We start from the raw sequence: 14,468 nt of genomic DNA, 5'->3' as shown, positions 1-14,468 counted from the left end.
CTATTTCTCTGACACAAGCGGTAATCCTGGGTGTCGGGATAGCTGCCGGTGTTGGGACAGTACCGCTGCCCTAATACAGGCCCCTCAGTACTTTAATGAATTAAAACTAATTACCTTCATTAGGGAAAGAATAAGTGCTGTTCAGATTTTGATGTTATGCCACCAATATTGCGCTTTACAAGGTCAAGAAGATCCTGAAATCTAGTTCTATGATTAGAACTAGGTACTAGAAGAAGTGGGGAGATGAAAGACCTGGATAAATCCATCTAGCTGGAAGAAAAGAGCCAAAAATCTAGGTTAGCCAGTTCAGTGACTCTGTTTTAGGAACTAGCTGAAGATAAAGTTAGATTATAATCTTGAGAAACAGGGAGTTACCCCCTTGTGATTATCACTGGTATTTTCGGAATTTTTCAATGATCACTGGTATTTTCAGAATTTTCCAATGATGCCCTCCCTACCCCCTTTGGATTACTGGGTTGTGGTTTCTTCCCTTAAATACCCCTTCTCCCAGCTACTCAGGGTCGAACTGTCTACCCCTGTGTGGGAAATGAGTTTTGACCCCAGTGCACTGGTTCCTGTCCTGTCAATAAACCTTGTGTGATTGCAGCAAGGATGGTCTCTTGTGAGTTCCTGGGGCGTCGTGTTATCCCGAGACTTGAATGTGAGTCTCCCAACTCCAGAAATCTTTCACCAGTTCTCATGACTTAGCTAAATAAATGGTATGATTGTTGTTTGGCTAAGGAGACTGCATGAGAAAGCTCTAGTTCTCACAACTTAGCTAAATAGACAGTGTGATTGCAGTTTCTGGTTGAGCAGACACAGCCCCACTTCCTCCTTTAGTTTTAGTACTTAAAAATGAAATCATTTGTATAGCGGTCTTTGGATTCATTGACTTGTTCCCCTTTGTCCTCAAAGTATTGATGGTCTGAGACAGTTTGGGAAGGGAAATAAGATGAATAAACTTATTGAAAAACGTAATATAAAGCCTACACATTTGAAATTATCAATATTGATGAAATGGCTGAACAGGATTCTCTAATTTCCAGAGACTGGGAAAGCAGACATGTCTCACTGTCAAGAAAAGTCTAAGTTTTTAAAACATTTTAAATGCCATATTTTATAGTTCTTTGAATTTTTGAAGATTATCTATCTAACTGAAATATATCTCTATATATTTAGAAAACTTATCTAACATAATTAAAAGTTTGGTTATTAAAGATGACCATCTATTAATCTATATTTCTTAATTATACATTATAGTTTTAAATGAGTTCCACAAACACAATAACTTAAACAAGAGCAAAAAACCACATACATAGTATAGCAAAATTGACCTTAAAACTGTATCAATATAGCAAGATCCATACCAATGCCAAGTATTCGTCTCTATATCATATTATCCTTTAAATGAAAACAAACATTTATAGATAATCATTATGGGAATTTGGGTGTAGTTTTCTCCATGCTGCTTCCTGTTATTTGTTGTTAAGGTTCACAGAGACCTCCGGGGCAGGGCAGGGGGGAGTCTTGTTCCATCAAATCACATTAGCCTGGAAGGAATCCACAAGTTCCAATTCTCTGCAGAAACAAAACCAGAACATCTTTTCCAAAGTAACATATCCTTGGGCTCAAAGTTTAAGTAAAGATATCTTTAAAATATGTATGTTGGCTTAGCATAGCAGCACCCGGAATCAAATACCTATCTGCTGTCAAAAACTTCAAAGAAAACACAATAATATACATAATTCAGACTCTGTATATTTCATCTTTATATCTCCTCCAGCCTGGCTACATTCTGCCCTGCCACAGGTCAAAACAGCTTTATTCATTAACCGATAAATAAGAGCAACACTTGTACAGAATGATATCCAATATCAATTAAAATAGATTATGGTATAACTTGATAAGAATTTTTGCTTTGCTTATTACAAATTAAGAATTAACCTTTAAGATTTTAAATTGTCTGGCCATGAGAAAATATTAAACGCCCCTCCTCCTCTGCTTAGTTAAACTTTGTTTACTTGCTCCTAGATCTGTGATCATTGAGTTTTATGATTATGACTTTTCTAGGATGTTTTTATTCATGTTGGAAAAAGTCACGTATTAGATATTTTTGAAATGCAAATATAGATTGGTGTAATCATTGTTGTAAGATATGAAAATAAACTCTGTTGTCTTGGAAAGAGATATACATATATTCTCTCTTGTAGATTGCCTCCCAAGCACAGTGAAAACAAGATATTCCTAGAGACTTAGAAAAAGATTTAAATTGCTGTCTGGTGCAACTTCTTTATATTACCTGCGACATCCACCCTTTTCCAGTCTTGATCTCTGCTGGAGCTGATCCCTGGCAATACATGCAGGCAAAATACACATGAAATACTTAAGAGAATTATCAGCCTTAAACAGCTGCAGATTGTAAGGGTCTGGTGAAAGTAGCCACGTAGGAGAGAACTGACTGGTGTAGCAATGTAAGTTATCTGACAGGTCTGGGGTGACCCTGGTTCCTTTGTTTATAATCTGTCATATTCTCTTCTCTCATATACCTCAGAGGTAGGAGTGACTGAGATTTCCTATCATAGTTGTGAGACCAAGAAGTGAGTAGTACCTAAGAATGATAATGGTATGTTCTAAATAGGACTTACTAGCATTATAAGTGTTTTTGGAAACTGCTTAGTGAAGAAACAGGAGTTAAGAACATGGCCTCTGGAGCTAGACTGCTTTGAATGAATCTGAGCTCCAACAAGGAACTATGTGAAAGACCCCTACTTAGCAGCATTAAGTTAGCAGCAGCAATAACGCTATTTTACAAGGTTTGAATTTTTTGAGCAATATAACTGAAAGCTAGGACAGGGAGTTCAATTTAGAGATAAGGGCGTAGGTCAACTTAGGGGCAGGGGCGTTGAGCCAGACAAGATATCTATGGTCGACCATCTGGACTGCCAGCAGGGAACTTGGGGTCCAGAAGAAGAGTTGTACCCTAGATAGGCCAAGTCAGCATACATATCTGATTTCTTGGAAACCACAGAACTGTACTCAGTTTGAACCTGAGCCTTATTTGAATTGCCCAATCAGAACCCCGTAACTATGCGTCTCGCTTCTGTACCTGCGCTTCTGCTTCCCTACCCTATAAAAATCCACTGCCCCAACCTGAAGGTGCGCTAAGTCCTCCGAGCGACTAAGACGCCCCAGGTACTTGTGTATCTGAAATAAACCTCTTGCTGATTGCATCCGCACACGTGGCCTCACTGTTCCTTGGGAGGGTCTCCCCAGACTGAAAGGCAGCCCACCCTGGGGGTCTTTCACTATGAACCTAAGATTTCTTAGTTTCTCTGAGCTTCCATTTCTAAAAACTAAAACTATAGAACTGCAATATCACTTCTCAGTATGTACTTGAAAATGCAGGGCACGAGAGATGGTTCAGTGGTTTGAATCCCTAGCTGCTCTTCAGAAGACCTGCGTTTGATTCTTTTTTTTTTATTTTTTATTTTTTAAATTTATTTATTTATTAAGGATTTCTGCCTCGTCCCCACAACCGCTTCCCATTTCCCTCCCCCGATCAAGTCCCCCCCCCCTCATCTGCTCGAAGAGCAATCAGGGTTCCCTGACCTGTGGGAAGCCCAAGGACTGCCCACCTCTATCCAGGTCTCGTAAGGTGAGCATTCAAACTGCCTAGGCTCCCACAAAGCCAGTACGTGCAGTAGGATCAAAAACCCACTGCAATTGTTCTTAACACCCACGTGGAAGCTCATCAACATCTGTGACTCTTGTCCCAGGGCACTTGACATCTTCTACTGGTCTCCAAGGACGTCAGGTATACACGTGGTACAGAAACATACATGCAGGCAAAACACCCATAAAGTTAGTAGCACCAGCTTTAACGTTCCTGGGACTAAATGAATTAACAACCCATTATGAGCTTGGCACAAACCTGAGCATCTGATAAGTGCTATGAAAGTTTTTTGCCTCAGTAGTGACATGTTATAGATGTTATCTCCTGACCCCTGTGTATAATATCACCAGTCACAGAGTTTTAGGTGTTACTAACAGCCCTATTCCTTAGGAGGGATGAGTGTGTAAGTGCAAAAAATACAGTTCTTAGCTCAGAGAGATAGTCTGTTCTTGAGCCAATTATGAGTGATAATGGCCCAGCCACATGGACTCAAATAGTCTAAAAAGACATGCTTCACTGTTGAAAATCACATGAGTTTTTTTTTTTTAACTACTACTTACAGAACAAAGAAAGTCACAAAATCAAGGCATTTACCAAATGGCACAGACTACAGGTAGGTGAATTTCAGCAAAGTGGGTCAAACTTACAGGTTTCAGATGCTGATGAGATTTAAAGGAAGCTAGTAGTCAGCTAACAATACATTTTATATTTTATCATTATTATTTATGGTCATTTTGCCTGCACATATGTCTGTGCACCATTTGTGTCATTTCTCTGCAGGGGCTAGAGAAGTCAACTGAGCTCCTGGAACTGGAGTTCCAGACTGTAGTGAACCACTGTGCGGGTGCTGGGAACTAAGCCTGGGTGTTCTGGAGAGTGCTCTTAACCAGAGTCATCTGCACCACTATGAATACATTTTAAAGGTTTTCGTTAAGCATGAGGGCATTATGTTTGATACTTGTTGGCAATAAATGGCTTCCAAAGAACGTAAAAAGCCCAAGGTAATTTAGCTCTCCTCTGCAATTTTAACTCTTCATAATCACGAAATTAAATTATTTAGTATTGTAGAATCTTTAAAACCGTGCAACATCCTTTTTTCCCTTAAGAAGTCGGGTTTACAGGAGTGTGTGTGTGTCGCGATGGTGCGTTAGGACACTAAGGGGTGAGTATATTGTGGGTCGCAGGCCACCTGGCACACCTCTGAAAGACAGCAGACTTTGCTTACTGCGGCTGGGGAGACGCGGACAACCGACCCGCATGGAAAGTGGCAGAGACCGCGGGTTCCGTACCTGTCCGAGCGGAAGGGACCGAGTTCGGCGGGCTCAAGGCTGCGCGTGTCCGTGACAGGAGGTTGGCCTTCGCCCCCTTGGGGCAGCGAGCGCCGCAGGTCGAGCGCCTTCCGCGGGCGTCGCCACACACTTCCTGTAGGTCCCAGCGCCCGCCGAGCGCTTCCGGTGCCGGCTGAAGTCGGGGTCCGAGCCCCCGCCCCGCCCCCCCCCCCCGTCCCTCCCCGCGCGGCCGCGGCCCCGCCCCCGCGCTCCAAGCCGGGCGCGCGGAGCCCGGGGCGCACGGAGCGGTGCGAGCCGGTGGCCGAGCCAGGCTGGCGCCCGCGCCCCCCGCCGCACCACCGCCGTCACCCGCCGCGCAGCCCACGGGGTGCCCTTCCAGCCGCACCGGCTCCGGCACCCGGGCCTCCGGTCGTGGTGTCGTCGTCCTCCGCTCCGCCGTCCCGCTCCGTCCCGCCCGGGCCGCCCGGCTCCCGCAGGCCCCATCGCCCGCGTTCCTATGGACAGACGCACAGACACCTGCCGGTGGGTGAGAGCCCGCGCGGGGCTGGGGAGCAAGCGTGCGCGGGGCCTCTTTGTGTGTGTGCGGCCGCGCCGTGACCCGCAGAGCCCTTCTTTTGTCTGCTGGGGCCAGCGAGGTGGGAGGGCGCTAGGGGCGGAGGAGTTTGCAGGCGCAGAACCGGGGCGCGCCGGTTCGCGGCCCGCAGCGCCTCAGAGGGGACGGTCCCTGCACAGTGTCCTCCAGCCGGGCGGGAGGGCGGGAAGGAGGAGGGATGGTTTGCCCTGCTAGTTGCCGAGTCTGAGGCGCTTCGGGGCTCTGCCCGGCTAGCGTGGTTGTCGGGAGGCACCGGGAGGTGCTTGTGGGGTGTATGAAGGAACGAGTGGCCCTTCGCTCCCTTATTTATTGTTTCTAACGGAAGAGGGCTTTCTCCCAAAGGTTCCCCCCAATCTGAGGCTGCGCACAGTGTTGTGTGTTTGTTATCAAATAGATCAAGAAAGCTCGTCCTGGGAAAGGAGGTTGGGTTGACCAGATCAAAACAAACAAAAAAAATGTGGTTTTCTTATAGCTATCATTAATTTTAGTATGTAAAGGACAGATAGTGATTTAAATTGAGGAAATTGAACATGACTGATTTTTTTACACTTGTATTTATTTTCATTTTGAAGTTTTGGAGTAAAGTTTGTTTTTTCTCATATTCGTTAGGATTAGCACCGATAGAATAGTTTACTGGAGTGTCAGGTAGCTAGTGACTTTTGCAGTAGGCCTTGCATTGGAGAGTAAAACACAGTGATAATTCTTTCCACACAGCTAAAACCTTTGTTTTCCGTTTTAAGATTGGAGACTTTTCACAGCTGATGAAAACGTGATGTTAGGATGTTAGAAGTGATTTTCCCACTTTACATTCTACATGATGCGTTCATGTATTACATACATACAAACCCGGGATTAGGTTGTTGGATATGCTGGGTATAGTGTTTTGAAAGGTGTAAAGTCGTAGTTCTAATTTTTCTTGTTTGACTAGCTTGCTAACTTCGTGAAGAGTTGCTGTGTCTTCATAGTCAAATAATAAATGTAGTTTGGTAAACATTCATAAAATTTGTTTCCCAGACTGTTTTCTATGTAGATATGGGGTTATGTCCTTATGTTAATTTATTTCTCACTTTTAGAAAATTATTTATTGTCTAATGTGTTGTATTGACACGTAAGTCTGTTACCTAAGAGGTATTTTTGTTTGTTTTTGTTTGTTTTGTTTTTAATAGTTTTGAGGAGTACTAAACAATGCTAGGTAGAGCCATTTGGAGAAAGTGGGAGCCTCCTTAAAAAAATACTAAATTTGAAGAAAATATCATGGTGGAGAAACTACTTAAATTTCCATTAAGTTGTTAAAAATTCAAGAAAAAATACAATTCAATGCACTTTTATTCAAGTACTTTTTTTTAATCATAGAAAGAGTTTAATATGCTTAAAATAGTGATTTTTGTGGGAGAAAAATTTACCCTAGATTCTTGACCCAGTTACATTATATTGATGATGTTGCATACTGAATTTTTATACATTTGTACACACTTAATGTCTAGAAGCAGCTTTATCTACCAGAGTTGTTCAGGTTTTATTATGTCTTGCTGTTATTGTCTGTCTAGATCAGGTAAATGAATTTAACCTACACAAAGGCACAGAACTTAGTGTGTTGCTTCTAGTCCACTCTGACCGAAATCTCTCCTCTTTCCTTTAAGAACAGCTTAAGGAGTCTGTAATTAGGGCTGGTGTTATCTCCAACAGGGAGTTCTAGAACACCATCAGAGTTGCAGCTTTTTGTCATTGGCTGAAATGCTAAAAAAGACAGCTAACACACTGATTTGCTTGTGTGTGTGTTTGTTGGATTGTCAGCGGTGGTGATAAGACTTAACAGAGCATCTCTCTGTAAACGGGAAACAGCAACAGTGTTTCTGTGTTGGTAGTGCTTTGGCAAAGCAATAGTTGTGCCTGCCGGGTTTTCTTGGGTCAGCACCTCTAGTGTCTCTATCAGCGCTGGCTCTGAGGTAACGCCTTGCTTTTTCTTTTGCTTTTGATTGGTGTGTAGATGTTAGTAATTTTCTTTCTGTATAACTAATAATGGTGTAATCAGGAGCATTCCAGAGGGGCTTCTATATTTTTATCTTCTTTTCCTTTTGGTCAGTTGCTGTTTAAGAGAGCCAATAAATTCATTTTTGTCCTGATGCTTTTTTTTTAAGACCTTACAACAGATAAATGCTCCTTGCAGACAATTTGAATTTAAAATGAAGCTGATATTTAGCTGTATTTTGTTTTCCTAAGCAACACTAAACTGTCCTCAGTTAAATCTGGGAGACTTTAAAGTCTACAGGCTTTTCCAGTACTTCCCCCATGTTCAATACTATCATAATAAAGTAGAAAACTGGGAAGTAACAGATTTGCTCTTTACAAATCTTTTGTTCCTGCGACTTCGACCTCCACCTACCCCCCTGTAGTTCTTTGTGGCCTGGTAGGGAAGCAAGCCTGAAGGAGAGGTGTGACAGAAATCACCAGAGCGCAAGCCCATGCTGCTTACCAAAAGGAGAAATTCATTCTTGGATTAATATCCTGGTACCAGATTATGAGGCTGGCTCTGAAGAAGCTCTTCCTCTTAAATACTGTCAGAAATAGACAAGCTGAAGATTGGAGAGAAGCCATTTATTTTGAACAGTTTATTTTGTGACAGTTGTGTTTATAAAGAAACCTGCTCATAATATTTACTTGAGAGATCTACATAGTTACCCAAAGACACCCCACAGGTTTCTTTCTTTTCCTTTTTCTTTTCCCTTTAGGAAAGTTTCCACGGAGCTTAGCTCTTCTCTGACACTTCTTGAGTTTGCTTCTGATCAGCTGATTTATGTATGGACTTTGTTTACCACTATGATTGGAGAATTCTTTTTGCTAGTCTGAAATTGCACTCTGCTCTGGTCGGTTTCCCAGGAAACAAATGCACTGCCTAGATTCCATAATGAGGACCGTGGTTGGCTAGTGACTGTGTGAATTCTGTTATTTGTAAAGCTTAGTCTCAAATTCAAATAAAGGTCAAGATAGCAAAAGTACTGAAGATGCAAATTTGGGGATTTTATTTTGTATCCAGCGCCTACAGCATTTTAATAGGCTTATCTGGAGAAGGGCAAGTTCCCCAGCATTGTTCATTTGTTTTACAAAGTCTTACACTTGAAGCAGTTGGGGAGATCTTTCAGTATTTCATACTGGTGATGGTGGGAGCCTTAGTGACAAAGGAGATGTATTCAGAAATGTGTTATCACACTTGCAGACCTTGAAGAGAGTGAAGGCAAGTGTAGAGCTGCTGAGGGAAGTGTAGAAGGAAGTGTATACCTCAGGAGGAGACCCATAGACCCAAGGAACAGTCCGAGACCACTGGCTGCTACCGGCAAGAGGTTTCTTTATTGAGAGTACACAGGTACCTGAGGGCAGCAGAGTCTATTTGTCTATTTTAGGCAGGGGGTCTTTTATATGGAAATGGGCCGCAGAAGCAGGCAAACAGAAACAGGTGCATGGTTACAGGGATCCCGTTGGTCCTTTCAAATGCTGCAAGGGGTTCACTTGAGGACAAACCCCCTGGCTCTTGGCTGGGGACACAAACGTCTGTTAACAGCTGACTAAGCTCTATCTAGGGCATATGCGGTCTTCCCCAGAACTCTTCATTGCCCTCCTAGATATCTGACCGCAGATATCCTGTTTGGCAGCCTAGGAGTACTGACCTTACCCTGAACTTTACTTGTTTGTTTTAAAGCCTTGCAAAATGGCGTTACAGCAGCTAAGCTGGGGTCTTTCAGAAGGAAGTAACATGTGTATTTCAACACAATTATGCATCTTCTTGTGAAATTGAACTTTAAACATCCTAAAAGTATTTGAGAAACTTCTTCCTCCTCATTCTCCTCTTTCTCCTCCTCTTCCTTTTGCTTTTTGAGAAAGGGTTTCACTGTGTAGCCCTAGCTGTCCTAGAACTTGCTTTGTAGATCAGATTGACCTTGAACTCAGAGAACCTGCCTCTGCCTTCCAAATGCTGGAGTTAGAGTAATGCACCATCACACCCAGCTTAAAAACGTTTTAAAATTTTTAACATAAACTGCTGTATTTATAATCTAGTTGTTTCCCCCTTCTGATCTGCTTGAATTTTACCCCAGAATTGCAAGTTAGAGACCAACTTTCCTCTCTTAGTGACTCTCCTCTGGAACTCTGTGGCTTTTGTGACTCTACATCCAGGATGAAAAGCAGTTCACGGTGCAGCTGTTGGTAGGCAAAAGAGGGACAAGAAGAAACTTTTTTTTTCTTTTTTATTTTCGAGACAGGGTTTCTCTGTAGCTTTTGGTTCCTGTCCTGGAACTAGCTCTTGTAGACCAGGCTGGCCTCAAACTCACAGAGATCCACCTGCCTCTGCCTCCCGAGTGCTGGGATTAAAGGCGTGCACCACCACCGCAAGAAGAAACTTATAGAGAACCAGAACTTCACTAAAACCACTGCAAATGCCTTTTTATTTGATGCCGGTAAATTTTTGTTGTTGTTGTTTGTGAATCATCAAGGATTCTTTTGTTAGCTTAAACATTAGAGGAAAATACATGGCCAGGTGGTGGTGGCACAGCCTTTTAAATTCCAGCACTTGGGAGGCAGAGGCAGGTGGATCCCTATGAGTTTAAGGGCAGCCTGGTCTACAAAGGGAGTCAGTCCTAGGACAGTCAGGACTGTTACACAGAAAAATTGAAAATACTTGTATCTGTTTGTAATCTCAGAGAATGATCCTAAGTTGTCTCCATTCCTCTTCCTTGCTAACAATGTTGTTTTTTTGTTTTTTGTTTTTTTGATTATTCACTTGCATTTTGGTTAGCTTCATTTGAGGCATAAAACTTGTCTTGGCTAGGTTCTTCTGTTGATTTTTCTCAAAGTTGACATGACTTGAATCCTTCATTCCTTTTCTAATTGCAAAACTGTATCCCTTCAGTTTTTCTTATAAACATTTTTACAGCTTTTCAATTTTATCACTGCATTATTTAAAGCATAATCATCACTATCACAATCCCTCTTTTCTGTTGCAGGACTTGATATGTCTAAGTCACAGCTAAGGATGTTTGTGAATTGTATGACTCTCTACAGCTTGCCTAACAGCATCACACTGTGGGTGGCTTAAACAACAGGAGTTGTTATGTTCTGATAGTTCTTCAGTCTAGAAGGTTTCTGTGTGGTTCTGTTCTAGGGGGTCTTTTGGATTTGTTTTCCTTTGCCTGTCTGTGACCTAATCTTAATTTGTAAAGACATCAGTCATTTGAAAAAAGATTAGACGACTATAAATATGACTTCATTTTACCTTAATTATTTCTTTTGAAGGTGTTAGCTTCAGAGATAAGTTACATTCTAAGGTCCTGGCATTTAGGACTTAAAAGATGAATCTGAGGATACAATTTAGCCCAAAGCACAGCCTGCCTGTCTATCCATTCGGAGCCCTAACTTTTTTACATTTGCTTTTTTATATTTTCCACAGGATTATTATTTTTTTAACATTTTTTGTTTTATATATATGTATGTGTGCCTACATATCATGTGTGCAGTGCTTATGAAAGCCAGAGAGGTAGTTGGATCCCCTGAAACTGGGGTTAAAGACAGTTGTGAGCCTGCTTGTGAGTGCTAGGAGTTGAGCCCTGTGTAAGACACCACGGAGCCATCTCTCCAGCCTTTTTAAAGGAATGGGTGTGCATGTGCTTCTGTGAGTGCGGAAATGTGCATGCACATGCATCCGTGGTTTATATATGTATGTATTTGTGCGCATGTGAATGTATTCCCGGATATGCACATGACTTGCACATGTGTACCTGTGGAGGCCAGAGACCTTAGTTTTTGACCTCTTTCTCCACAGAGCTGGAGCTCATTGATTCAGTTTTGCTGGAGGCCACTGGCAGTTAGCTCCAGGTAGCTGACTGTCAGCCTTGTCATTAAGATTGGGAATACAGCTGTGCACCGCTGTAGCTGACTTTATACTAGGAATTTGAACTCATGTCTTCATATTTGCACTATTTTCCCCGTCCCAGGAATGGATTTTGAGAGGGTACAAGATTAGAAAAGCATAGACTAGAAAATGAATGTAAATGTCAGCTGTTTTACTAGTTGTGTTTATAACAAACCAGTACAGAGCAGTCCCTTTATAAAACACAGAGTTCAGGGACTGAGGTTTCTTACCTGAGTGGTGTGGAGTTTGACTGTAGGCCTTACATTGAGTGTGTGACATAGTTCATGCTTTTAAACGGATTTGAACAGAGGTATGGCCCAGGTAGAAGCACAGGAAGTGGTGTGGGAAGTCCTTCTGTGTATGTGTTGCTTTTATTGGTTAATGAATAAAGAAGCTGCTTTCAGCCAAAACCTTAACAGAATATAGCCAGGCTGGAAGATATATATATATAGAGAGAATAGGTGGTGTCAAAGAGACACCATGGAGCTGCCAGAGAATAAAGATGGGAGCTGCCAGCTGGAACCTCGCCGATAGGCCACAAACCTCATGGTAAAATATAATAGAAATGGGTAAACCAAAGATATAAGAGCTAGCAATACACTTAAGTGATTGGCCAAGCAGTGATTTAAATAATATAGTTTCTGAATGATTATTTTGTGGTCTGGGCAGCTGGGGACGAACAAGCAGCCTCCTACTACAGTGAAGTGTTTGCCTTTTTGTGTTAACTGCCAGAGTTCCACACTGGGCTTATTGCCTTGGGTTGTTAATCTTGTCAAATTTCTTTGTGTTGTGATAGCAGTGTACTTTTCTAGTTGTGTATTCCAGTGCCCAAGTAGTATTCCACTGAATCATTTGTGTCCCTTCCTTTCCAATCCTTCTCTTGTACGTGGGTCCTATGGGTCAGGACTGGTGACTAGCAGGCCCTGTGGCCATCTAAGCTGTGGATAGGGACTTTATAATCTATTGATGATTTGTCACCAAGTACTAGACACCATAAGGAACAAGTAACATGCCAACTCCCTGCTATTCAAGAAAAGCAGGTAAAGGCTTTATTTTGTTTATACTTTTTATATTCATTTTTTTTAGTGATTTAAATTAGGAAATTCTGGAATACCAGAGAATTGTGTGACCAAATTCATTGGAAGTGTGAACTTTGTGATTTCTTTTGATGGTCTGTTGGTACTAAGGACTGCTTTCTAGGAAGTTAGCACCACCATTCTGCAGTTCATAGTCGGCCGTCTAATTATCATCAGTCCCAGCTTCTGTACATAATCAAGTTCCTACATTCATTAGTTATGGTTTCCAGGATTTTCTTAGTTCTGTCTTTTCTTCCCATACAGACATATATACTGCTCTTTCACTTTTGATTGATCTTAAGACTACAGTTAAATACGTACGGGGCAGAAGGTGTAGCTCAGCAATACAACATGCACTTAAAACATGCACAAGGCTCTGGGTTCCATTCTTAGTGTGCATTCACACAAACACTGTATTTATATTTTTTCATGTGTAACACACACCCTTATAGTTGAAAGTTCCTCATGTGAAAAATATTTCTTGCTTTTCATATGTAAAACTGGTTATGGCTTTTATACTTCAAAGGTAGTTTACCTGAATAGAAATTTGCTCAAATTATCTCTAAAAATGTTACTTTTCCATAGAGATTGGCAAACTTTTCCTGTGGAAGATCAAATAGTAATTATTTTAGTTTCTTGGGTCATAATTCTGTACTATAGTTATCAACAGAGCAACTACATCTCAGAAGCAGCTATGGGAATATGTTAACAAACTAGCATGATATCTGCTTTATTGTGAAGCACAATTAATAAAATTTTAAAGAGAGATATTGGGGTTTAACCTGAAGGTCAGAAAATGAAAATAGCCAGCCACTGGCTCTTACCTCTATCTCAGTCCAAAATGGCGAACCTGCCTCCAGGAATCTCAGAATAAGATTGTGCATGAGAACTGTCCCCTCCTGTTTTATAATCCTGTCTAGGGCTGTGATTAAAGGTGTGCACCATTGGGATTAAAGGCATGCACCACCGTGTGGCTCCAGGGATTAAAGGTGTGTGTAAGGCTGACAGTGTGGCTGTTTTGCTCTCTAGTCTTCAGGTAAGCTTTATTTATTAAAATACAAATGAAATGCCACTACTCTATTGTGAAGTTTGATGAGTAAACCAGTTGTGAATGGCAGTTGGCCACAAGTCCTAGTTTACAGAGTCTTACCCCATTGTATTCAGGTTGAATGAGGACTGGGAATTGAGCCCACCACATATGTACCATGTGGGCAGTGTGTCACGAAATCGTATCTCCAGTTTAGATTTTCTTACAGCCCCCCCCCCCCCCCGCCTAGATACTCAAAGGACCTTTTTTCCACCCTGAAAAGGCAATATTTTTACTGTAATGTGCCAGAGTACTACCTCTTCTTTGTTAATTTTCCCAGAGATTTACAACATATTTTATATATTGGCTCAAATATTTTAATCTGTTATGACTTCTAGTATTAAATGTATTTTATTTTATGGGTTCCTGTGATATATGTTAGATCATCCTTGCTTAACCTATATATTTTTCCTTTTTTTGTGTGTGGAAAAATTTTGCTTGTTTTTTTGTTTCTCTAAACAAGGTGTCATTATGCAGCCAAGGTTAGCCTGAAATTTGCTGTGTACACCAGGCTGGGCAGTGATTGAAGAGAGTATGCCATTATACCTGGCCAATTAATTCTTTAAGATCATAATCTATATATTTGCTTACCTGTTTAAAAAAATTACACTTTAAATTTATGTTTCAAGTAACCCTTCACATGTAAAGGTCAGAGGACAGCTTTCTAGGGTAGGCTCTTTCCCTGTGGGATTGACTTAGTTCTTATTACCCACTGAGCCACCTGGCCAGCCCTTTACTTTTTCTTCGAAAAATAGCTATCTATTTGTTTCTGGTGTGTGTGTGTGTGTGTGTGTGTGTGTGTGAGAGAGAGAGAGAGAGAGAGAGAGAGAGAGAGAGAGAGAGAGGTGATGG

General features: G+C 41.6%; 1 protein-coding gene and 1 long non-coding RNA gene across 4 annotated transcripts in view; one reads left to right on the top strand and one right to left on the bottom strand.

Moving 5' to 3' along the window:
* Positions 1–5,138, bottom strand: part of LOC121433856 — a 43,638-nt gene extending 38,500 nt beyond the window's left edge. The window contains exon 1 of the long non-coding RNA XR_005972369.1: positions 4,963–5,138. This is a non-coding gene — a long non-coding RNA (uncharacterized LOC121433856). The remainder of the gene's footprint in view (positions 1–4,962) is intronic.
* Positions 5,139–5,228: 90 nt separating this feature from the next.
* The window catches only part of Kiaa1958 (KIAA1958 ortholog), a 171,827-nt gene continuing 162,587 nt past the window's right edge, over positions 5,229–14,468 (top strand). For all 3 annotated transcript variants that reach the window (XM_041632474.1, XM_041632475.1, XM_041632473.1), the window contains exon 1: positions 5,229–5,484. The gene's annotated coding sequence lies outside the window, so the exon portion shown is untranslated. The remainder of the gene's footprint in view (positions 5,485–14,468) is intronic.

Source organism: Microtus oregoni, unplaced genomic scaffold (genome assembly GCF_018167655.1).
Source record: "Microtus oregoni isolate MIOR12 unplaced genomic scaffold, Mior012 000041F_ref0000270, whole genome shotgun sequence".
NCBI lineage: Eukaryota > Metazoa > Chordata > Mammalia > Rodentia > Cricetidae > Microtus > Microtus oregoni.
Note: the sequence above shows the minus strand (reverse complement) of the source record. Positions and strands in the feature narration are given on the sequence as shown.